At 35.4% G+C, this 23,873-nt stretch overlaps 1 protein-coding gene and 1 long non-coding RNA gene across 4 annotated transcripts in view; both read right to left on the bottom strand.

Moving 5' to 3' along the window:
• The window catches only part of LOC143198116 (uncharacterized), a 317,200-nt gene that overhangs the window by 73,886 nt on the left and 219,441 nt on the right, over window positions 1–23,873 (bottom strand). The gene's annotated exons all lie outside the window — the stretch shown is intronic.
• LOC143198126 (uncharacterized) lies at window positions 15,876–16,501 on the bottom strand. Its single transcript, XR_013006161.1, has 3 exons — window positions 16,362–16,501; window positions 16,160–16,279; window positions 15,876–16,015 (listed from the first exon to the last, which is right to left on the bottom strand). It is a non-coding gene; the product is annotated as an uncharacterized LOC143198126 (long non-coding RNA).

Genomic DNA, 23,873 nt, shown 5'->3' with positions numbered 1-23,873 from the left:
GATTCAGCGTAAAATTCTCTACAATACCTGTAATTTTCATTAAAATGCGATAATTTGAACGAAAGTGGCAACAGAAAAATTGAAAATGGCAAAAAATCGTGAATTTTCACGACTAAATGTATGGAAAATGTGTTAAAAAGGTTTACCTCACGGATAAAGTTAAAACGGTCAAAACATATGTATTTTGGGATGAACGAAAGGAAAATCCAGGTTAAATTGCTCTAGAACCTACAGTTTTTAAGATATGCGACATTAAGTGAAATCCACTCATTTTTTCAAAATACACTTTTTATTGCGTAACATAGAAACTAAAGGTCATACGAAATTCGCTATAGTACCGTTCGATTCAGCGTAAAATTCTCTACAATACCTGTAATTTTCATTAAACTGCGATAATTTGAACGAAAGTGGCAACAGAAAAATTGAAAATGGCAAAAAATCGTGAATTTTCACGACTAAATGTATGGAAAAAGTGTTAAAAAGGTTTACCTCACGGATAAAGTTAAAACGGTCAAAACACATGTATTTTGGGATGAACGAAACGAAAATCCAGGTTAAATTGCTCTAGAACCTACAGTTTTTAAGATATGCGACATTAAGTGAAATCCACTCATTTTTTCAAAATACACTTTTCATTGCGTAACATTGAAACTATAGGTCACACGAAATTCGCTATACTACCGTTTGATTCAGCGTAAAATTCTCTACAACGCCTGTAATTTTCATAAAACTGCGAAAATTGAAAATGGCAAAAAATCGTGAATTTTCACGACTAAATGTATGGAAAAAGTGTTAAAAAGGTTTACCTCACGGATAAAGTTAAAACGGTCAAAACACATGTATTTTGGGATGAACGAAACGAAAATCCAGGTTAAATTGCTCTAGAACCTACAGTTTTTAAGATATGCGACATTAAGTGAAATCCACTCATTTTTTCAAAATACACTTTTCATTGCGTAACATTGAAACTATAGGTCACACGAAATTCGCTATACTACCGTTTGATTCAGCGTAAAATTCTCTACAACGCCTGTAATTTTCATAAAACTGCGAAAATTGAAAATGGCAAAAAATTGAAACATCGATATTTTCCATATCGATTTTTTGAAAAATATCGATGTATTTTGAGAAGGTATCGACATTTTTCAACCAAATATCTACCATGTTTGACTTATTGCATTTTAATTTTTTGTTCAGTTTTTTACTCAAATTATTCCCATTTATTCACAAAGCAATCGAAAACCAATACCCTGCACTTTTACGCTAATGCGACTAAAAATATCGTATTAATAATAAACCTCTCGAAAAAAATAAACGCGCGGATGCATTTGATATATTAATAGTTCCGTGACTGGCCGGAGCTGCATAACATATAATAAAAAAGGCCACATTACGTTTTTAAATATTTTAGTTTAGCGAAAACCTATCACCTACGTGGTCTTTTTATTATGAAATATCAATGTACGTCGGTAGGCCAGTGTTCATTTGAACATTAAAATTAGATAGGCTTTTCTATTTTAAAAAATGTCCGGATACAAGGCGACATTGTCAATCATTGAGACACGGTCACCAAAAAGCATAGCCAGGATGGTTAATGATGACTTTTGATGCCAGAGATATTCATTTTTGTAGTAATCTGGCCTGTGATCTGAATGAGAGCATCAGTTGAAAGTTGTCAACTTCCCCAAGCCGACGATGCTAAATATCTCGATGCATCTGGATCTATGCCTAACCTGGAAGAACCACACGCTGTTAACAAGTCTGACATTGACGTGATATAACTGTTCCAAAATAAAACATGTTGTTTGCCATTGTCGATTGTTCGTACTATGTCTTTAATGAAGTGATAAAACTCTATATCCCTCTAGAAGCCATAACCAGTGTAATGATTGTGTCAAGTAGTTTAAAAGAGTCTTAGCGTACCCTAATGTGGTCACTAATCAGTTAAATATGCGACGTGATAGTGAGGTGTATAGGCTATAAATATATTTAACAAAAAAATTGACTTCAAAAAATAAGTAATAAACTCACTAAAAAAGTTAAAAAAATAATCAAACTTAGATTTTTACCACAAAAAAAAGTTTTAAAATAAAATATGTACATAATAATCGTTAACCTATCTACTATATGTATTTTATATTCTACTATATACACAGAATTTAACTTAATACCTACCTAAATCTATTTATCTATTCACAATCGTTTTGTTCGCAATTTAATTTTGTGTATATGTCACCAAATTATATTATTATTTTTGTATTGTTTGGGCTCGGCAACGTGGTTAAATAAGGTTCTTGTTTATTTTTATTTAGTTATTAGAACGATTATTATGTTTTATTTTTAGTGTTAAAAATCTAAGTTTAATTATTTTCTTGATTTTTATAACGAAATTACAAATTATATATGAATAAAGAAACAATGATTGAAAATAAGCAACGTTTCAGGCCCCGGGGTCCGCCACCTAGCCTAAGTGATTTGACAAATGTTCTAACTAAACTAAAACAACAAAAAGTTATTGTCGCCGTCGGAAATCGAACCCACGATCTCCGCGTGTGAGCCTTCCGTCAAATGACTGACTCCTGACTTCACTCTAAATAACAAAAACAAACAAAAAGGCGTCTATCGATTCTCTTCGGTTGCTTTTATGGGTCAAACGTGATCATTCAAAACCCATTCCTATTAAATCAAATCAACTTGTAACGCACAGGTTGGTGTTATAAATCCTCGGATCGGTGTTGTCCGTGCGGTATGCGCCCTCCAAAGGCAAATAAAGCAATAAAATAATTCAATCAACTGCGACCGTAATTTCAGTTCGAGCAAGCGTTAAAAACTTCAAATAATATGGCGCACACTGCCGCACAGAGCCGGTAGAATGGACTAAATAAAACAAACTCACGTCCAGCTCTCGATCTGTTTGGAGAACTTATTGTTAGCTCGGCCGTTTGACAATAACCTGTTGGATTTCCCAAGGAATTCGGGCTGATTACCTGACGGGCCGTAAACGGACAATGAAAACGTGAAAATTGGTGACGGATAATGAAAAAATACCAGGTGTATTCCAAAAAATTGTTCATATTCTGTGATTATTACGGTTATTTCGATAGATAATTCAACTTTTAATTAATTTAAATTTTTAGCTTATTTTATATATATATAGTCTAGTGGTTCTTAGTGGTTCAACAATTTGCCCAATAATATGTCAGTTGAAAAATCCCCGGCCTGACACATAGATGGCGCTACTAGAATTAAATCCATAAGTTTTTTAGTTAGCCCTAAACCTCAAAAGATTCGTGTATAAATTTGACAGCTGTCGGATCATTAGCTTGTGAATTATAACATTTTGAGTGAAGCAACTTTTGTTATTGTGAAAAAAAAATGATAAAAAGGAATTTCGCGTATTGATAAGATATCGCTTTTTGAAGGTAAAAAATACAGTTGGAGCAAAAACTTGGCTTGATGCCAAGTTTCCGGAAAATACCCTAAGAAAATCAACCATCAAGGATTGGTATGCTAAGTTTAGACGTGGCGAAATGGGCACCGAAGACGGTGAACGCAGTGGACGCCCAAAAGAGGCTGTTTCCGACGAAAACATTTAAATCCACATAATGTACAAAATGATGTTTGAAACCCTAAAGATATCAACTGAATATGTACATCATATCATTCACCAATATTTGGGTATGAGAGAGCTCTGTGTAAAGTGGGTGCCGTGCGAGCTCACTTTTGACCAAAAACAACGATGTAAGCGTAATAAACCCGAGTTTTTGCGTCGATATGTGACAATGGATGATGGCTCCATCATTTCACTCCTAAATTCAATCGACAGTCATCCGAATGGAGTGCACACGATGAACCCTCTCCAAAGCGTGGGAGAACACAACAGTCGGCTGGCGAGGTCAAGGCGTCTGTATTTTGGGATGCGTATGACATAATTTTCATTGACTAATATGAAAAAGGAAGGACCATCAACAGCGACTATTACATAGCGTTATTGGACCGTTTGAAGGACGAAATCGCCGAAAAACGGCCGCATTTGAAGAAAAAGAACATGCTGCTTCACCAAGACAATGCACCGTGTAACAAGTCAGTTAAAACGATGGCAAAAATCCATAAATTGGGCTTCGAATTGCTTCCTCACCCAGCAACTATTTCCTGTTCTCAGATCTCAAAAGAATGCTCGCTGGAAAGAAATTTTCGTCGAATGAAGAGGTGATCGCCGAAACTGAGGCCTATTTTGCAGTAAACGACAAATCGTATTATAAAAATGGTATCGAAAAGTTGGAGGGTCGCTATAATCAGTGTATCACCCTTGAAGGGAATTAAGTTGAATAAACAAAAGTAATTTTGCCAAAAAAATATGTTTTACTATGGTAGGCGGGGGACCTTTCAATTGACCTGTTATGTAACTATTTCCAGAGCAACGACAATGTTTTTATTAAAGGACGAAAAAAGCGGACATGTGCTGTCGTTTTGTTTTAGAACCTTTTTCCGTGAGAAAACATAAAATGAAAGTGCCTCTCGTAAAAAATCGCGGCGCGACAGAGGAAAAAAAGAGAGAACCGGACATGAATGGCCGTGAGTAATTATGCCAACAATCTAATTTGCGACCTGTATCGGGTTACTTATTGTTACGTTTATTTTTATCTCCATTTAAGAAAGACCTATTCGATTACGATATACAATATCGCTAAAATCGGATCGCTTACAACATTCTAAAATTCTACATCTACGGATACGAAATTCGTTGGTTTGTGTTCGCGATTTAAAGTCAATAAAAATAACTGTTCATAAAGATTTTTCTGAACACAATTATAGGGTCTATAAATTTATTTTAAAAAATTTACAACAGATGTAACCAACTTCACGTTGAAGCTTCACTTCAGTATGTGTCATCTATTCCCTCTCTAAAGAGGAAAGACTTCTAGTCAGTTCATCTTCTGAAGAGCATAGTCTCTCCCAGGGACCTTCAACTCTCCATAAAACGTCTGCCTTCTAAAAAAGCTTCAGGTCGAGACCGTATAACAGCAAACCATCTGAAAAACCTCACTAGCAAACAACTATCAGAACCTGCTAACATTATCAACTCCATCCTGAGGTTAAAGCATTTTCCTGGAGCTGGAAACATGCGTTTATCGCTGTCATTCCAAAAAAGAAAGCCCAGTCCAATCCATCTGACTTGCCTTGGCATCAAACTTGCTGAAAAAGCGATATTACACAACTTCAACAGTTTCGCAGACGCAAACCACAAAATCCCGAACGAACAATTCGGTTTCCGTGCCAAACATTTAAGTCGTCATCAAGCTGCCCGCGTCGCAGCGACAATCCACCAGGCATTAAGAAAAGATCGAAAAACTAGAGCCACCTTTTTAGATGTCTCCAAAGCTTTCGATCAAGTATAGCACCACGGTCTAATATTCAAAGAGAAATAGCTTGGTCTACCGAATGACCTAATCTCCTGATAGATTCATACTTGGACGGTGGGTCCTTTCAAGTGAGGATCGGTGACGCAGTCTCGTCCCGTAAACAGATTTCCGCAGGAGTTAAGCTGTGAATATAATATATTTTTATTGTTTTTCGAAGTACTCGCCACGATGATCGATACACTTTTGCATACGATAACAGGATACACGATAACAGTGTTAGTGTTGGAAATAGGCGACTGAAGGTCACCGAATACTGTGTGAAGCTTATGGGAAATGTTTTAAAGGTGGTGATTTTGACGCCGAAGACAAAGAGCGCGGTAAAAACATAAAAAAACAAGACGAGGATATGAAGGCATTAGTCGACGAAACTATCAATGTAAATCACTATCGACTACAATTGACGGATTTGAGCTGAACACTGCGAGAAAAGCAGCCGGAATACGAGTAAGACATAACAATGTTATTCTTCAGCATGACCACGCTCGACACATGTTGCAAAAACATACTTGGAAACACTAAAATGGGAGATGCTACCCCACTTGTATTCTCCATACCTTGCTACTTTCGATTACTACTTATTCCGACATAGGTCTACTGATTCCAGGTACCTGATCTCCGGTATTTGCTCTAACTGCATCCTGCTGACATATACAATAGAATACGATCAGTCAGAATTAATTAATATCATGTAAGACAAAAAGCAAAACACATTAGAACCACAATAAAACAACTAAATTGGTTGGTCGGAAGATACTCTCAACTTGATCTAAAGTTAAAGAGGTTGATTTATAAGACAATTATAAAGCCAATCTGGACCTATGGGGTTGCACTAAACATTCAAATCAACTAGTCATACAACGCTGTCAAAACAAGGCTCTTCGATTGATTACCAGTGCCTATCGCTACGTAACCAACGAAGAACTGCACGATGATCTCGAAATCAAATGGATATACGAACTGATCCAAGAGTTTGCCTTGATACACGAAAGAAGTTTACTAAATCATACTAACGTGGAAGCAATACAACTGCTGGACAGCGCGCAGGATATCAGAAGATGGAAGCGAACCAAACCATACGAACTTATATAAAGTGTATACCTTTAGTGTAAACTATAGCTACAGTTATTATTTTATTATTGAGGAATACATACTGATGTATTTTCTCGCACTCGTCTTGCTTGTGAATTAATCCAAGTACAAATGAAATGCAGTAATAAATTAATTTATAATTAAGATTGTACTAAGCGTATCTAATAAAGATGTTAAAAGACTTAATTAATACGTTAGTACTTGTAAATGATGTTAGACCTAATAAATAATGATGCACATAGTCTAGACAAAACAATTAAATAATTGATAAAAACCAAACCGAACCGAAAATGAAACTAATAAATAATTCCAACAGTCTTATTTCGCCTATATGTAATTTGAATAGTTAATAAGAAACATTGACTTCCATTGTTGCGATATTAATGAATATTAAATTCCTTATTATAGACCGTCAATAAATTGTATCCAGTTAACTCATATTATACATTTTATCATTTAATGATGAGATATAATGACCACGTTACGCAATACCATTAGGGAATAATATACACTAAACCAATCGCTTGACATTTCCACGAGATCTAACGTATAATCGAAGACGCTGCGGATTTTCATTAGGTCATTTTACCTGACGTCAACATATCATTAACCTATTATACACAGCTGAGACGGCGGCCTCATTAAAGAAAAATCCATTATGGCGATTATCCAAAAAGAAAACTTAACCGCAATTTTCTTCTACAACGATCGCGTGCTCCAAGTCTAAACACCGCGGGTATTATGCAGTCCCATAAATATTCGTGACCGGGGCCGGCGATATCGGGAAAACGAAACCCAAAATCCCCATGAATTATCATGGCCTTTTTAGACGAGCAAAAGAACGAGATGGTTTCAAAAAAAAAACTACTATGAGGCACAGAGATAGCCTAAAATGGTGTTATGAAAAAAATGTCTCAATATATCACTACATAGTATAAAACAAAGTCGCCTTTTCTGTCCCTATATCCCTATGTGCGCTTAAATCTTTAAAACTACGCAACGGATTTTGATGCGGTTTTTTTCAATAGATAGAGTGATTCAAGAGGAAGGTTTATATGTATAATACATGCATAATATACTAAGGCAACATTGCTAATTTTAGAGGTTTCTAACGTGATGTTGTAAATTAACCTATTTTTTTAGGCTTATTTAGCAATTAGCAAAAACGCTGCCTAACCCTACGAGTTAGATCAAATTAATGTACTACAGTATTGTACACCATAAAAAGGTCTACAAAAAAGTCCGCGATGGTATATGTTTATCTTTTAGGGATAACCCACATTAACCATTTTTATTGTTTACTTTTTACGTGAGAAAATGGCTTATTTACGAAGCTATTTTAAGCAATACGGCATTAATCCTTATCGAATTAAGTACCTTAAATACAGTGTGCAATTAATATAGATCAATATGGTTCCTTACAGCATGTAAATTAAACAAATATTTTCGGAGATATTACAAATTTAAAATTTGCGTTTAAAAATGTGTAATGTAATAAAAATTGTATGAATTTAGATATTCCAAAGATAGCAGGAAATCTTCATAGTAAGTATAGGGGAAGAGGAATTGTTTTACTCCAAATTTAATGCGTGCAGGCCAAGGGCAGTAATGAATGAACCAAAAATACTGGATCGATTTTAATCATGTTTTCATTGAGTGACATAGGCATATATATTTTATGCCCGTGCAAAGTCGGAGCGGGCCGCTATGTTTTTATATACAACGTTCATATTTTTTCTGTAGTGTATTTAATTTAGTATCAGCATTGCACCCGTGCGAAGCCGGGGCGGGTCGCTAGTTAAGCAATATAACAAACGAATTGTAAATAAAGGTATTTGACAAAATAAAAAAAGGAAAATGATGAGCTATAATAACTCAGAACTCCCTACAAAATATCTTAAGCAGCTGGAAGTTATTGAGGATAGACAGAATAATACAGTAATCTTAATACAGAAGGCTCTGTTTACACTTCGACGAAAAGACACATACTAAAAAGTGAGGCCGGTGAAGTTGGTTACAAAAGTATTCGATACGATTTTATATGCAGTAACATCTGTTGTAAATCCTTTAAAATTAATTTATAAACCTGATAGATCAGAGATCAGACAAAAGTGTCTATGCGTGTCATCAGAAGAGTGAAAGGACCGAAATGGAAACGGTGAAGTCGAGACGAGATTGCCGTAGGTGGATCAGACCAATTTTAGAATAGGCACAATTCGATTTGAACCACCCACACAGCTGACATGACGGTGGGTACATTACATTGTGAAATATAACGAAAATATACGCTAAGAACCCTTTTAGTTCGATCGAAATCGCTACGTTATAGAGTGGCATCATTTAAAAAACATATTCGCATTATTTTACGGTCCCGGGGTTGAGATAAATTCCCAAAAAATGATGTAACCTGAACGCCCGTCCTGTTAAAACTGTTGAATGAGCTCAGAGCTGAAATTATGAGATAATTATAGCTTGTCTCGTTAGTACCTTGAGCCACACCGTTAACCACGGAAAATATCTCGTACTCTATTGTTAGATATATGATACATCACGAGATTGCTTTTGACCGATAAAATACGAATCAAACACGTTTCAGATTTCTTTCATAATGTTGTGGCACTGTTATTTATGATGCAAATACATTGTGTTTTCTTTAAACGAGGATAGATCAAGTAGGTTAAGTATCTGGGAATATGCTGTTACTAGTAGAACACGTAAAAATCATGTTGTTCATTATGAATTCCTTTCGCGGGTCCAGACGGTCAGACAATAATATTAATGGAGTGTTATGCATAGTTTCGTCAAGCTATTGTTCTCAAGAGATTGCAATTATGGACCGATAACTGATAGTTTTCTTCAGTGCAATGATAGACCTATTGGTCATGAACTTTTCGTTAAAAAAATCAACTCACATCATACCGCAACCGCTTTATCGCTCAATTAGCTCTGTCGGAGGATGGATATTCCTTAATCTCAAGAAACCGCTTCGGGAACATTGTTTTTAACCTTTTGGGGATATCAAAGTCGAATAGAAGACTGGTACGTTCCGCAGTTACTTGTGGCATTCTTTCGCACAGCTGTTTTATACCAGCTGTTTTATATTGTTATTGTTATAAATATTATCTCTATATAGTCGTTCTCTAACAAGAAAATAAAATAGTTTCTAAGTAAAATAAAAACTATACCAAGGTTTAGTTTTATAGGTATTTTTTTTATTACACTTCGTGAGTCCACAATCTGCCCTATTGGCAATAAGTATTTCTTCTATTATATATACATGGCATGTAGAAAATCACTTCATTAAGCAATCTTCTGTATAAAATATTATCTTAATTAATTAGTCTTATTCTAATGCTTATTCTAAACTCTACATATGTCCAGTAATTAGATCAGGTGGTGTTAAACGTTTTAGTCTACGCACTTGACTATCAGGTCGCATATTTAGCTGATTAGGGAGTACATTGGGATGCACTGACACTCTTACTTCACACAAACACGTTGAATTACACTCGTTATAGGTTCTAGAGGAATACCGCGTTGTATCACTTTATTTGAAATATAGTACGGAGCATCAACAATGGCACGCAACACCTTATTTTGGAACCGTTGAATGATGGATATATTAGATTTACTAGCGGTACCCCATAGTTGAATACCATATGTCCAAATGGGCTTGAGTATAGACTCATACAGCAATACCTTGTTATCTAATGATAACTTGGATTTGCGCCCAATGAGCCAATACATTTGATATAATTTTAGTCCCAGTTGTTTCTGTTTAGAAAGTATGTGCTTCTTCCAGGTTAAGCGTCGATCTAAATGCATACCAAGATATTTAACATGCTCTGCTTGGGGGAGTTGACGATGGTTGATATTCACTGGTGGACATGTTCTTCTGCGCAGGGTAAACGTTATATGCGTGGATTTTGATTCATTGGCTTTAATGCGCCATGTCTTCAACCATAATTGTATTTGCTCCAGGTGGGTTTGTAGGTTTATTGATGCTGTGGCTGGATATAGGTATTTAACACTCAATATTTCCACTATTTTTTACTGATTGCAATGTTAAATGTGGTAAAAATAAAGTCAGTTTGTCGTATCTTCACTTGACAACTTTCTCAGTTTGTGTTGAAAAAAACCTATCGAAAAAAAGACATTTTTTACTTTTTTTTGACATCCGAATTTTTAAAAAATAGTAAAAATCCAAATTTTGTAATAGTTCTTTGATACTTGATGTGACAGAAGAATAAAGAAGACTTACACCAAATCAGTTCAGTAGAACTAGAGATTTCACCACGTCACTAAGACAACTATATTGCTTAAAAGATTCAGTTTCAAATTTCTACTAGAATACCCCTAAGCTATGAAAATATGAAAAAAAAAAAAGATTTAAATACAAATTAAAAATAAGCTTTAAACAATTATTATATTATTACTGATGATGAAACAAACAGTATCAAATTGTTATTTTAATTCTCAAGTGATTTTACTGATTTTTACAACTTTCTCAGCATTAACATTCTGCTTCTGAAATCTGACGACTATAAAGTCAACGTTTTAAGTCACAATAAGGATTACCGTCAATTATCCTACATCTTGTTCATCGCGGTAAATATTACGTACTAGCGACCCGCCCCGGCTTCGCACGGGTGCAATGCTGATACTAAATTAAATACACTACAGAAAAAATATGAACGTTGTATATAAAAACATAGCGGCCCGCTCCGACTTTGCACGGGCATAAAATATATATGCCTATGTCACTCAATGAAAACATGATTAAAATCGATCCGGTATTTTTGGTTCATTCATTACTGCCCTTGGCCTGCACGCATTAAATTTGGAGTAAAACAATTCCTCTTCCCCTATACTTACTATGAAGATTTCCTGCTATCTTTGGAATATCTAAATTCATACAATTTTTATTACATTACACATTTTTAAACGCAAATTTTAAATTTGTAATATCTCCGAAAATATTTGTTTAATTTACATGCTGTAAGGAACCATATTGATCTATATTAATTGCACACTGTATTTAAGGTACTTAATTCGATAAGGATTAATGCCGTATTGCTTAAAATAGCTTCGTAAATAAGCCATTTTCTCACGTAAAAAGTAAACAATAAAAATGGTTAATGTGGGTTATCCCTAAAAGATAAACATATACCATCTGGGACTTTTTTGTAGACCTTTTTATGGTGTACACTACTGTAGTACATTAATTTGATCTAACTCGTAGGGTTAGGCAGCGTTTTTGCTAATTGCTAAATAAGCCTAAAAAAATAGGTTAATTTACGACATTACGTTAGAAACCTCTAAAATTAGCAATGTTGCCTTAGTATATTATGCATGTATTATACATATAAACCTTCCTCTTGAATCACTCTATCCATTGAAAAAAACCGCATCAAAATCCGTTGCGTAGTTTTAAAGATTTAAGCGCACATAGGGACATAGGGACAGAAAAGGCGACTTTGTTTTATACTATGTAGTGATTAGTCACTTACATTTGTTTCTAACATAAAATGTGGTATTATAACATCAGTAAGAACTTAAACAGCAACAAAATTCATATCCTAATCCCATAAATTAACAACGATACAATACTATTTCATCCTAATACCTCCAAAATGTTCCTCTAATACACTTCCGTCTTCCAGAGAACGAATTTATGTGGAAATTAATAGAGAAACATCACGTGTCTTAAATATATTAAAGGAATTTCTATTCATATAATCGCCGGTCTATTTATACGTTTTTGTCAGATAGAAAGTGATAGGTATTATTACACGGACAAGACAACGAAAAACATTCTATGTTTCAGATTTAAAGATAGCCTGACGAATTTTAAAAATAATCCGACAAGGTGATGATGTTACATATACAGTTTTTTTTAATCGTAAAGTGGGTCAGTTATAACGTTAAGTTTCGCGAATTAACACTTCCTGTCCGTATGATCTAAGAGAGAGGAAGGAGGTAATCTAAGAATGTTGTTTAATCCATCGGGTCGTAGGCGTTCATAATTAAAGTATAAGTTTGAAGAGCGTTTCTTAACTGGGTTTCGTCTCAACATTATGAAATATTATGTTACACCATTCATACAAAAAGACGGTATTATTTAATTAATTGATTATAGTACGACATAATCAGGTTCACGGTCATGCGATGACTTATTGTATTTAAATTTAACCTTCTCGTTAGGTATGGATTGGATTTTTATTCGGTGTATAAATATATAGTATATATTCATCGTTTGACAAAAGAAAAAACAAAACGCGGTCTGTAAATTATGCTAAATGGTTTTGTATCCTTGAACAACTATAAACAACATAATTAACAAATATTAGCAAGTTATTATCCCGTAAATCACTACATAGTATAAAACAAAGTCGCCTTTTCTGTCCCTATATCCCTATGTGCGCTTAAATCTTTAAAACTACGCAACGGATTTTGATGCGGTTTTTTTCAATAGATAGAGTGATTCAAGAGGAAGGTTTATATGTATAATACATGCATAATATACTAAGGCAACATTGCTAATTTTAGAGGTTTCTAACATGATGTCGTAAATTAACCTATTTTTTAGGCTTATTTAGCGATTAGCAAAAACGCTGACTAACCCTACGAGTTAGATCAAATTAATGTACTACAGTATTGTACAGCATAAAAAGGTCTACAAAAAAGTCCGCGATGGTATATGTTTATCTTTTAGGGATAACCCACATTAACCATTTTTATTGTTTACTTTTTACGTGAGAAAATGGCTTATTTACGAAGCTATTTTAAGCAATACGGCATTAATCCTTATCGAATTAAGTACCTTAAATACAGTGTGCAATTAATATAGATCAATATGGTTCCTTACAGCATGTAAATTAAACAAATATTTTCGGAGATATTACAAATTTAAAATTTGCGTTTAAAAATGTGTAATGTAATAAAAATTGTATGAATTTAGATATTCCAAAGATAGCAGGAAATCTTCATAGTAAGTATAGGGGAAGAGGAATTGTTTTACTCCAAATTTAATGCGTGCAGGCCAAGGGCAGTAATGAATGAACCAAAAATACTGGATCGATTTTAATCATGTTTTCATTGAGTGACATAGGCATATATATTTTATGCCCGTGCAAAGTCGGAGCGGGCCGCTATGTTTTTATATACAACGTTCATATTTTTTCTGTAGTGTATTTAATTTAGTATCAGCATTGCACCCGTGCGAAGCCGGGGCGGGTCGCTAGTTTCAAATAAATCGGTTCAGTAGAAGTTGAAAATATCATGTCAAACGCATAGAAAAAAGGTAGTTTGGCCACTAAAACAGCTATACCCTCCCAAATAAATTAAATTCTGAAAATTCCTCTTAAGAGCGTATTCTTGAAGGATCACGCTTTGAACAAATCCGATGTGCCCCCTTAAATCTTAATAAAATACAATTGTTAATTAAACAAAAACTAATTAGCACCGTAACGATCAAACGACGACACAAAAGGATGAAAATATTCACACAAAAAACCCACGCGACTCGATAAGTAGATCCATTTATACGCATAGTTTTTTAATAAGATCATTATCTCGCGGTGACATCAGAAAATAGATACATTTAACATCAAATACGGCGTCGGTCTAAATACGGCCGAAGCCGGATCACCCAATCGACGCGTTCAATAAAGAACGCTTCATATAGCACGGCCCGCTCGTCACGCCATAACAAATAAATAATAAAATATGGCGCTATGATGTTTCAAATAATTTCGCGAAGCCCAAGGCTGAAGGAAGTACTGTACCTAACTCGGTCAGTGATCTGTCTGAGTCAACACGGTTTGCCTACCGCCCGGCCATTAACATACACGTCGACATATTCGGCGCTCGTTTGTTTTCCTATGAATGAATTCTTATACGGGAGCTCCCCGCCTAATGAAGAATAATCAAGCAACCGGTGACCTGCATCGTTTATTTCGCGACATCTCGGAACCGAATGACGGCCGCGGAATTCGCCAGATATCCTGCGCGAGCCGTTATAATTAAATTCTGATGATCTGCTTGCTGCAAAAACTAGTTTTAATGTGCTTATAAACGAGAGCCTCGAGTACCTCTGGAGGAATCTGTTGAGCGTTAAAAATCGCTCTTGGTCGCCCTGCTGTCTGCTATCACGCTTACCAACAACGTTGCCGATCGAAGCGAAATGTTTCGAGGCCTTTGGATGAAATTATTTGAAAAATATTCATCATTCTTTTTGAAATTTGGGTTGCGATAAAGATTATATGAATAAAGTCTGCTATTTGTTGAAGAACAAATATTTTTCTATCTACAAAGATGTCCAGTATAATTCTTCTATGAATGATGGAAATTTGGATTGCAATTGAGTTCATATAAATTAAGTTTCATTTTTTTGAGGAACAAACCCTTCTTCCTACGAAGGTGGCTAGTTACAAACCAATAAAAAACTACTGGAATATACTTCATCGAAAAGGAATATAACAAATCTTTAATTTAACTAATCTTTAATTTTTTTTAAACTAAAAGCTGATGTTTTTGAAAAAAAATACATTTACTTCATTGACATATTTATTTATATCCTAATATTTGATATTTATGTCAATATACAATTAAAAAGTACAGCAAGGTGTAAAGGAAATATCTAAATGAGGAATTCGATCACTACTACATTCACCAGATATATTTTATAACAGTATGAAAATACCATCACCTGGCAAGAAAATTAATAAGTGCAGGCTCATATTGTCTAAAGAGTACCAATTGGAGACTATAAGAATAGAATTTTTTGGAACAAGTGTCCCACAATTGCTAAGACATATCAAAATTGTATCGATAGAAAACCTTCTGAAAACTGAATATCAATTTAACATAGTTGATAGTAAGTAACTACAACAAAAAAATAAAAATTATATACATTTTATGACATTTAATTTTCTTTAAACATTTAGTTTACCAGTAGAATGAAAAAGTGTATCTAGTATTATAACAAAAACCTTGTAATAGTTGGATAAATAACACAAATCATAACAAATAAAGTTAATTCTAATAATAGTCTTGTAAATTTATAAGAATACATTCTATTACAATACTTTAACAAGTACCTTTACACAATATATATTATCTATATGTATTGTTCGAAATGTTTGAAACCTGTATCTGTCATAACACACACAAACCAAGTGGTAAAATCTCCATAAAATCACAATGTTTCACCAAACATGTATCAATTACCCTAAGCTTGGTGATGTATTGAAAAACCTGATGAGTGAATTCTGATTTTTGACAATTATCTTTTTAATCCAACCATGATGGAACTTGATCAACATTCTTTGAAAACTTTTATGTAATTGATATATTTCCAGAACTTATGATCATTCGGTAGTGTTAGTAGCCTATTTTCTTCTGTCTAGTTTGCCTTTAAATATTGTAGATTTGTATCAAACTTATAAAACTAGACACCATCACGTTATATTAAATATATAATTTTCCTTATTATTTGGTAACTGAAACAGGAATAAATTATTACTAAAGCAATATATTCCACTATAAATAAAACAGCCAAAACATAACCTCAAATTTTAATGTTATTGATTTAGATATTACGTTTACTAGAAACATTAAAAGTGATAAAACTAATAAATACTTACATCAAAATTATCTCCACGCAAGTAAATTACATTTTTTGAAGAAATAGGATTAATTTCCGGTAAAATAAATACATAGCATAAGTATTTTTTCCAAAATTAGTTAATATGCATATTCCAGACCTACAAAATATTAATATAAGTTTCAACACACAATATAAAATGACGCATCGGCTACTCGTGAAAACGACCGTGATAACTTTACCTTCCAAAACTAACAAACAGTAATTTTCCACAGTTAACGAGTCATTAACTGGATGTCTACCTAAACACCGAGTTTATGGAAACTGACAGGCGAGACGCACTCTGGATATCGCCGGAACATTCTAAGGCGGCCGAGCTATTATAGCCCAGTAACCAAAATATAAAAACGGCTCTCGAATCAACGCAACAGAATCGATTTAGATCGGGTAATTAATCTCAATCCGATCGAACTAGTCCCGAGTTTTTTATCGGACTCGACGAACTGGCAACATTGCCCGTGTGGATATCGTTAGTATTTTCATAAATAACTACATATAGGTGCACCTGTTGCTATTGGTTTTTAAAGCTGATATAACGTAATAATAAAGAAATGCCACGTCTAGAAGTGTAGCGATATTGTTCAGCTATTTAAAGGAATTATGTATGTTGGAATAATAAAATTTTTAATTTTATTGTATGTATATTTTACTTTAATAACTTCTGGGTTTTGGAAAAATGCTTTTTAGAGAAAAGTTGTTTTAATTATTACCGTTAGTAATTTAACAATCTGTCCAGTAGGAAATAATTATTTCTTATAATAACTATTATAATATGTCTCATTAGTCTATAGAAATAGTGGTGAACGGCGTGTCAACAGGATGTCGAATGTGTTGCCTATAGCTGTCTGTAAATTCGTTTTAAAATAGTCTGCCTTTAAAAGAGTCTGCGTAAAAAAAGTGTTGTATCAGATGATATTGTAGAACAACGAATTTGCCTCAATTTTATTAGAAATGGTTCATTCTGTTTAAGGACATACTTCTACTACGTAATTGACGTCATAAAATAAAATCAATGATGGACAAATTTTGATAAAATTGAATGTTAAACTAAACAACGCCATTGAAACAATTAAGTAATGACTCTCAACAGTGACAGAATGAAAGCGTTTTATTACTCTAATAACGTTCATGCATTTTCCATGTTTCGTGACATATTTAAACGTCAACTATGGCAACAAGAACATTCGGTCGAAAATACGTTCAGGCCAATTTATTTCCATTTCACTAGATTGAGGAGAACAACTGCGTCCGTAAATCTGACATGGATCAAATGACATGGCTAAACTTAGAATCTCATAAGAATATTTAAGAGAAGACGCGAATATATTATATTATATCGCGGGAAATGATGAATCTCAACACTCTAATACTTATATAATTTAATTTTGATGTTCTTTAAAACAAATTCCATTATTTATCGCGAAGAATGGTTAGTTTAAGGTTAGGTTGCTTGATGAACGATTTATTTTTTCAAATTTATTTAATTCATATGATTAAAACATTTTGTTTGATGTTTTAGAGTTTAGGGAATAGCGATAAGTCCAAATGATCTAAATCAGACTAACAGGGAGCTAAAAAACGCTAGAATTTTAAGATCTATTATTATTCAATCTTATATTATTGAACAAAAAGATAATATATAAACCACGAGCGATTTAAATGTAAGTTTATAGTGTTTGAAGTAAAGTTTTCGTGTAACACTTATAGATAATATATAATATGTGCTAGTTTAGGCTTTTATGTTAAAATAAATGGATGTTTTGAAGAAAAAAAATGTGTACGTTGATGTCTGCTATTCTGCTTTTCACCCTAGAGGTTCCCAGCGTTCTGCTTCAGGCACTCCTTTAATAGTAGATATTTCTTAATATTGCTCATGTAATTTTACAGGTATAGTGATATATATTTTTTTGCTGTTTCATTTTCTCGACACGTTACCTGTAATAATGAGGGTAAAATGTCATATAATACATTACGTTGATAAATTAGTCGGTTTTTTATTGAAATTGAATATTTTTTAGTGAAAACACAGGTCATTTTTTTCAGACAAGATTCTTCAGTCGCAAAAGTGTTGAGTATCAAGTGTATGTGCTGAAATACAAAAACCACACGTCATTTTCTCTGGAAGAAATTTCCAGCATTATATATATATATATATATATATATATATATATATATATATATATATATATATATATATATATATATATATATGTTATTGAAAAAACCTACGAAAGTAAAAACGTATGTTCAGCTATATTCTTAGATGTAGCACAAGCCTTTGATAAGGTTTGGCATGAAGGCCTTGTTCATAAACTGTAGAAAATGTTACCAAAACAACACACCGAACTATTAAAATCGTACATTACAACCAGAATGTTTAGAGTTAAACAAGAAGAAGCTTACTCTACAGTAAAAGAAGCTAAAGTAGGTGTACCACAAGGAAGTGTACTGCGGTCAATGCTTTATCTACTCTACACTTGTAATATACCACAAATGGAGAATAATAGGATGGCTACATTTGCTAATGATGTTGCGATTATAGCTGTCGGAGACAATAGTGAAGAAGCCTCATGAAAATTACAACAGGCAAGTGACAATATAAATAATTGAACACAAGCTTGGAAAACAAAATTAACGAAAGTAAATCTGTTCAAGTGCAGTTCACCTACAATCAGACTGTACAAGCACCAATAACATGAAATAATACTATCATTCCATATAGCAACAACCCTAAATATCTCGGAATGAATATTGATGCAAAACTTCGCTGAAAGGAACATATAAAGAAGAAAAGAAAAGAACTAGAATTGAAATATAGGAAAATGTACCGGCTAATTGGAAGAAAATCACAATTATCAGTACATAATAAATTGCTATTATATAAGCAAATACTAGCAGCTAAGCAGTTCAATTATGGGGATGTTCTGCAAAGAGTAACAAACAAAATACAAATTTTTCAGAACAAAGTCCTGAGAGGTATTGTGGGCGCACTCAAATACTATAGGACTCATTACCTTCATCGAGACGTTCAGATACCCACAGCCAGTCAAGAAAACAAGAGAATTGCAAGGGGGCATGAGGAAAGACCCCATTCTCATGAGAATATTGAAGTATTACAACTTTTGAATACCACCAGAACAGGAAACAGACTCAAAAGTACAAGTACAATGTGACGTCAGGGGTTAGTCACGTGATGCGTATTGAAATCCTCAACTAATAAAATGCCTTCCTAATAAAAAATCTTTTCTTTACAGGTATCCCTAATGGTAATTTAATCTAACCAATAAAATACAGCGTAATGGTGTTCTCAGCTAAGACCACGTAAAATAATTCTTATGTTACATGTACTAATTTAACACTCTATATACTACTCTATATGATACAAACAACAAAAAATAAACCGATTAAGAGCCTTCTTTGTTCGGATCAATACGAACCGATAGGTATGCCGTCTTTGTTCAATTGTGGAACTTCCATTGCGACAAGTACAGACATTTCAAATACGTCTGGCTGGTATTTTTGGCGCGACCAAAATAACCGACACGATGAATGAATCCCGTCTGGATACCGGAGCGGAGATAAACTCTGAATGAATGTCGCCGTTTTTTGCGAATTCTCACGATAGAGAAAATGGCGGCGGCCCGAAGGAAACGCGCATCATTAGAAGACGCAATAAAACCGAGCGAAATACGGTCCCATTAAAGTTGTTATCATAGGCGATAGATTCGGTGAGATCAATAAATTTGGTTTGAAGAGTTCTTTGAGAAAAGTACTGATTAGCGCCAGTTTTATATATAAAAGTGATACTATACGTTTTCCATATTCTACACTTCCCTAATACACCTATTAACTGTCAAAATACAAATAATATAACTGTTTGAAGGTTAACAGGTCAATTGGAAAGTTCCCGGCCTGACACATAGATGGCGCTACTAGAATTAAATCCATATGTTTTTTAGTTAGGCCTAACCCTCAACCCTTGACAGCTGTCGGATAGTTAGTTTGTGAATTATAGGATTTTGAGTGAAGCAACTTTTGTTATTGTGAAAAATATGGATAAAAAGGAATTTCGCGTGCTGAGAAAAGTGATTCTGCGGAAAATATCTTAGTTGTAGTTGTTAATTAGTATGTTAGGTCAGAAAAAAAAACGTTAGTTATACACTCATTTTAATAAATAAATTCATCAAAGAGAAGAAAAATATGGTTAACTAAAAGTTTCAAACTTCTCGAACAATATCAACATGCAGACAAAATATGAACAATTTATGAATATGATATGTTATGGTTGAAATCAAGTAAATTAAAACACTAAGTGATGCAGTGGCAAATATTTTAGTCGTAATCATTTGATAATATGTTAAGACATAGTTTGTTAGTTGTATTGTAGTTATGTGGCGACCGCCACGACCCTTTAGGCCACCACCAATTCACCATCAACAACTACAAAGGTTGGCAACGCCGGTGGATTGGTACCATGCAGTTCCAGGGTATAAAAGACCATCAGGACGACGTCTCGCTCTCTTTTCTTATCACCGTCCCCCTGTAACAGTAGCACTTCCACAGCGCTACCGTACTTCCTTCACCTTAACCTAATATCCTGTCAATTCTCCCATCGACCACATGTATCAATCGTAAGTTAGAATAAACAACTTTGATTTAATCAGTGTTTTTAGTTCCCGTGCAAATTCCTTCCAAAAATAGTAGTGAGTGTTCTGATAAATAATCGTAGCGGCAGCCACACATTTCAACCGACCGATCGACCCGACGAACATTCCTACAATTGGTGACCCCGACGTGATCAAAGTGCCTAACAGGTAAATCAACTCAACATAAGCCACTCGACAGGTGCTTGACACGTGCATGGAAGGATAGCACGAGGAACGGAACTCATCAACATCACGTGGTCGACGACATCCCACGAGACTAGCCTGATGGACGAAAACCACAGAAGCCCATCATGTATACCAGCAACACATGAGCACCCTCGCAACACGAAACGGGACACGTAACACATTTACAGGTACCCTCAAACAAAGCTAAACGCCTCAAGACGAACGACGTCCTGCTACAGCTCCGATGGCAGCTGATCCCGTAAAACTCCTCGCTCAGGTTGGGATCCCCATCTCATCAGCAGTCCCCGGGCGTTTGTTTGCGTGATTGCGGGTGCATTCCGGAACTTGCACCACATATAGGTACGTTCCACGGCTGTTCCACTAGGAGGGGAGTTATGTGGCGACCGCCACGACCCTTTAGGCCACCACCAATTCACCATCAACAACTACAAAGGTTGGCAACGCCGGTGGATTGGTACCATGCAGTTCCAGGGTATAAAAGACCATCAGGACGACGTCTCGCTCTCTTTTCTTATCACCGTCCCCCTGTAACAGTACCACTTCCACAGCGCTACCGTACTTCCTTCACCTTAACCTAATATTCTGTCAATTCTCCCATCGACCACATGTATCAATCGTAAGTTAGAATAAACAACTTTGATTCAACCAGTGTTTTTAGTTCCCGTGCAAATTCCTTCCAAAAATAGTAGTGAGTGTTCTGACAAATAATCGCAGCGGCAGCCACACATTTCGACCGACCGACCGACCCGACGAACATTCCTACAATTGGTGACCCCGACGTGATCAAAGTGCCCAACAGGTAAATCAACTCAACATAAGCCACTCGACAGGTGCTTGACACGTGCATGGAAGGATAGCACGAGGAACGGAACTCATCAACATCACGTGGTCGACGACATCCCATGAGACTAGCCTGATGGACGAAAACCACAGAAGCCAATCATGTATACCAGCAACACATGAGCACCCTCGCATCACGAAACGGGACACGTAACACATTTACAGGTACCCTCAAACAAAGCTAAACGCCTCAAGACGAACGACGTCCTGCTACAGCTCCGATGGCAGCTGATCCCGTAAAACTCCTCGCTCAGGTTGGGATCCCCATCTCATCAGCAGTCCCCGGGCGTTTGTTTGCGTGATTGCGGGTGCATTCCGGAACTTGCACCACATATAGGTACGTTCCACGGCTGTTCCACTAGGAGGGGAGTTATGTGGCGACCGCCACGACCCTTTAGGCCACCACCAATTCACCATCAACAACTACAAAGGTTGGCAACGCCGGTGGATTGGTACCATGCAGTTCCAGGGTATAAAAGACCATCAGGACGACGTCTCGCTCTCTTTTCTTATCACCGTCCCCCTGTAACAGTACCACTTCCACAGCGCTACCGTACTTCCTTCACCTTAACCTAATATCCTGTCAATTCTCCCATCGACCACATGTATCAATCGTAAGTTAGAATAAACAACTTTGATTCAACCAGTGTTTTTAGTTCCCGTGCAAATTCCTTCCAAAAATAGTAGTGAGTGTTCTGACAAATAATCGCAGCGGCAGCCACACATTTCGACCGACCGACCGACCCGACGAACATTCCTACAGTTATAATAAGTAAATTAATTAAAAAAAAAAGAAAATTATAGTGAACGAACTGAACTGGGAATAATAGTAATAGAGGCGAAAAGTTCAAAACACGGCATAACACGGTTGGAAATTTATTTATGTGGTAGGCAGAACTTTTAAAGTTTCACGATTCGATAACCTGAGGATCAGTTCGTAACAAGACACCACCGTAATTAGCGGGTCCGTGTGAGCGTCGATACCAGTACATACACATATACAACACAACTCGAACTACGTACTATATAATTTGACTTCAGAGAATTGTCACATAATTAGAGGTGAGGACGGCCGGTGCTTTCTTCAAAAAAAAAAAACTATATGGGGCAGTAGTGAACTTTAACAAGCCACGTAAAAATGGATCCAATTAGGATAATTTTAGATATTCGCTCGTTAGCCTAACGAAAGAATATTATATTTTTAACGTTAAGTTTGCGTATCGTAAAAAAAGCCGAAATAACAAGTCAATTGAATAGTCTCCGGTCTGCGATAGTAAAACACATTTTTTTGCAAAATTAGTTTTTTTATTCGACATAATTCCCTCTAACTTTTTGATATCATTTTTGTAGTACTATTAGTCCTTTGCTTCAAAATAGGCCTCAGTTTCGGCGATCACCTCTTCATTCGACGAACATTTCTTCCCAGCGAGCATTCTTTTGAGATCTAAGAACAGGATGTAGTCGCTGAGGGCTAGATCTGGAGAATACGGTGGATGAGGAAGCAATTCGAAGCCCAATTCATGGATTTTTGTTATCGTTTTCACTGACATATCACACGGTGCATTGTCTTGGTGAAGCAGCACTTTCCCTTTCTTCAAATGCGGCCGTTTTCAGTGATTTCTTCCTTCAAACGGTCCAATAATGCTATGTAATAGTCGCTGTTGATGGTCCTTCCTTTTTCAAGGTAGTCAATGAAAATTATTCCATGCACATCCCAAAATACAGATGCCATAACCTTGCCAGCCGACTATAGCGTTTCCCCACGCTTTGGAGCGGGTACATCGTCCGCAGTCCACTCGGATGACTATCGATAGGACTTCGGAGTGAAATGACGGAGGTATGTTTCATCCATTGTCACATATCGGCGCAAAAAATAGGGTTTACTACGCTTGATCAGTTTTTGGTCAAAAGTGAGCTCGCGCGGCACCCACTTTGCACATCACTTTCTCATACCCAAATATTCGTGAATGATATGATGATGGTGATTTTCGCTTCAACAGT

This window comes from Rhynchophorus ferrugineus, unplaced genomic scaffold (assembly GCF_030347505.1).
Source record: "Rhynchophorus ferrugineus isolate W39M unplaced genomic scaffold, kcgeb_rfMv2 rfM6, whole genome shotgun sequence".
In the NCBI taxonomy this organism is placed as follows: Eukaryota; Metazoa; Arthropoda; class Insecta; order Coleoptera; family Curculionidae; genus Rhynchophorus; species Rhynchophorus ferrugineus.
The sequence above is the reverse complement of the archived record's forward strand: the minus strand, read 5'-3'. Positions and strand labels throughout refer to the sequence as shown.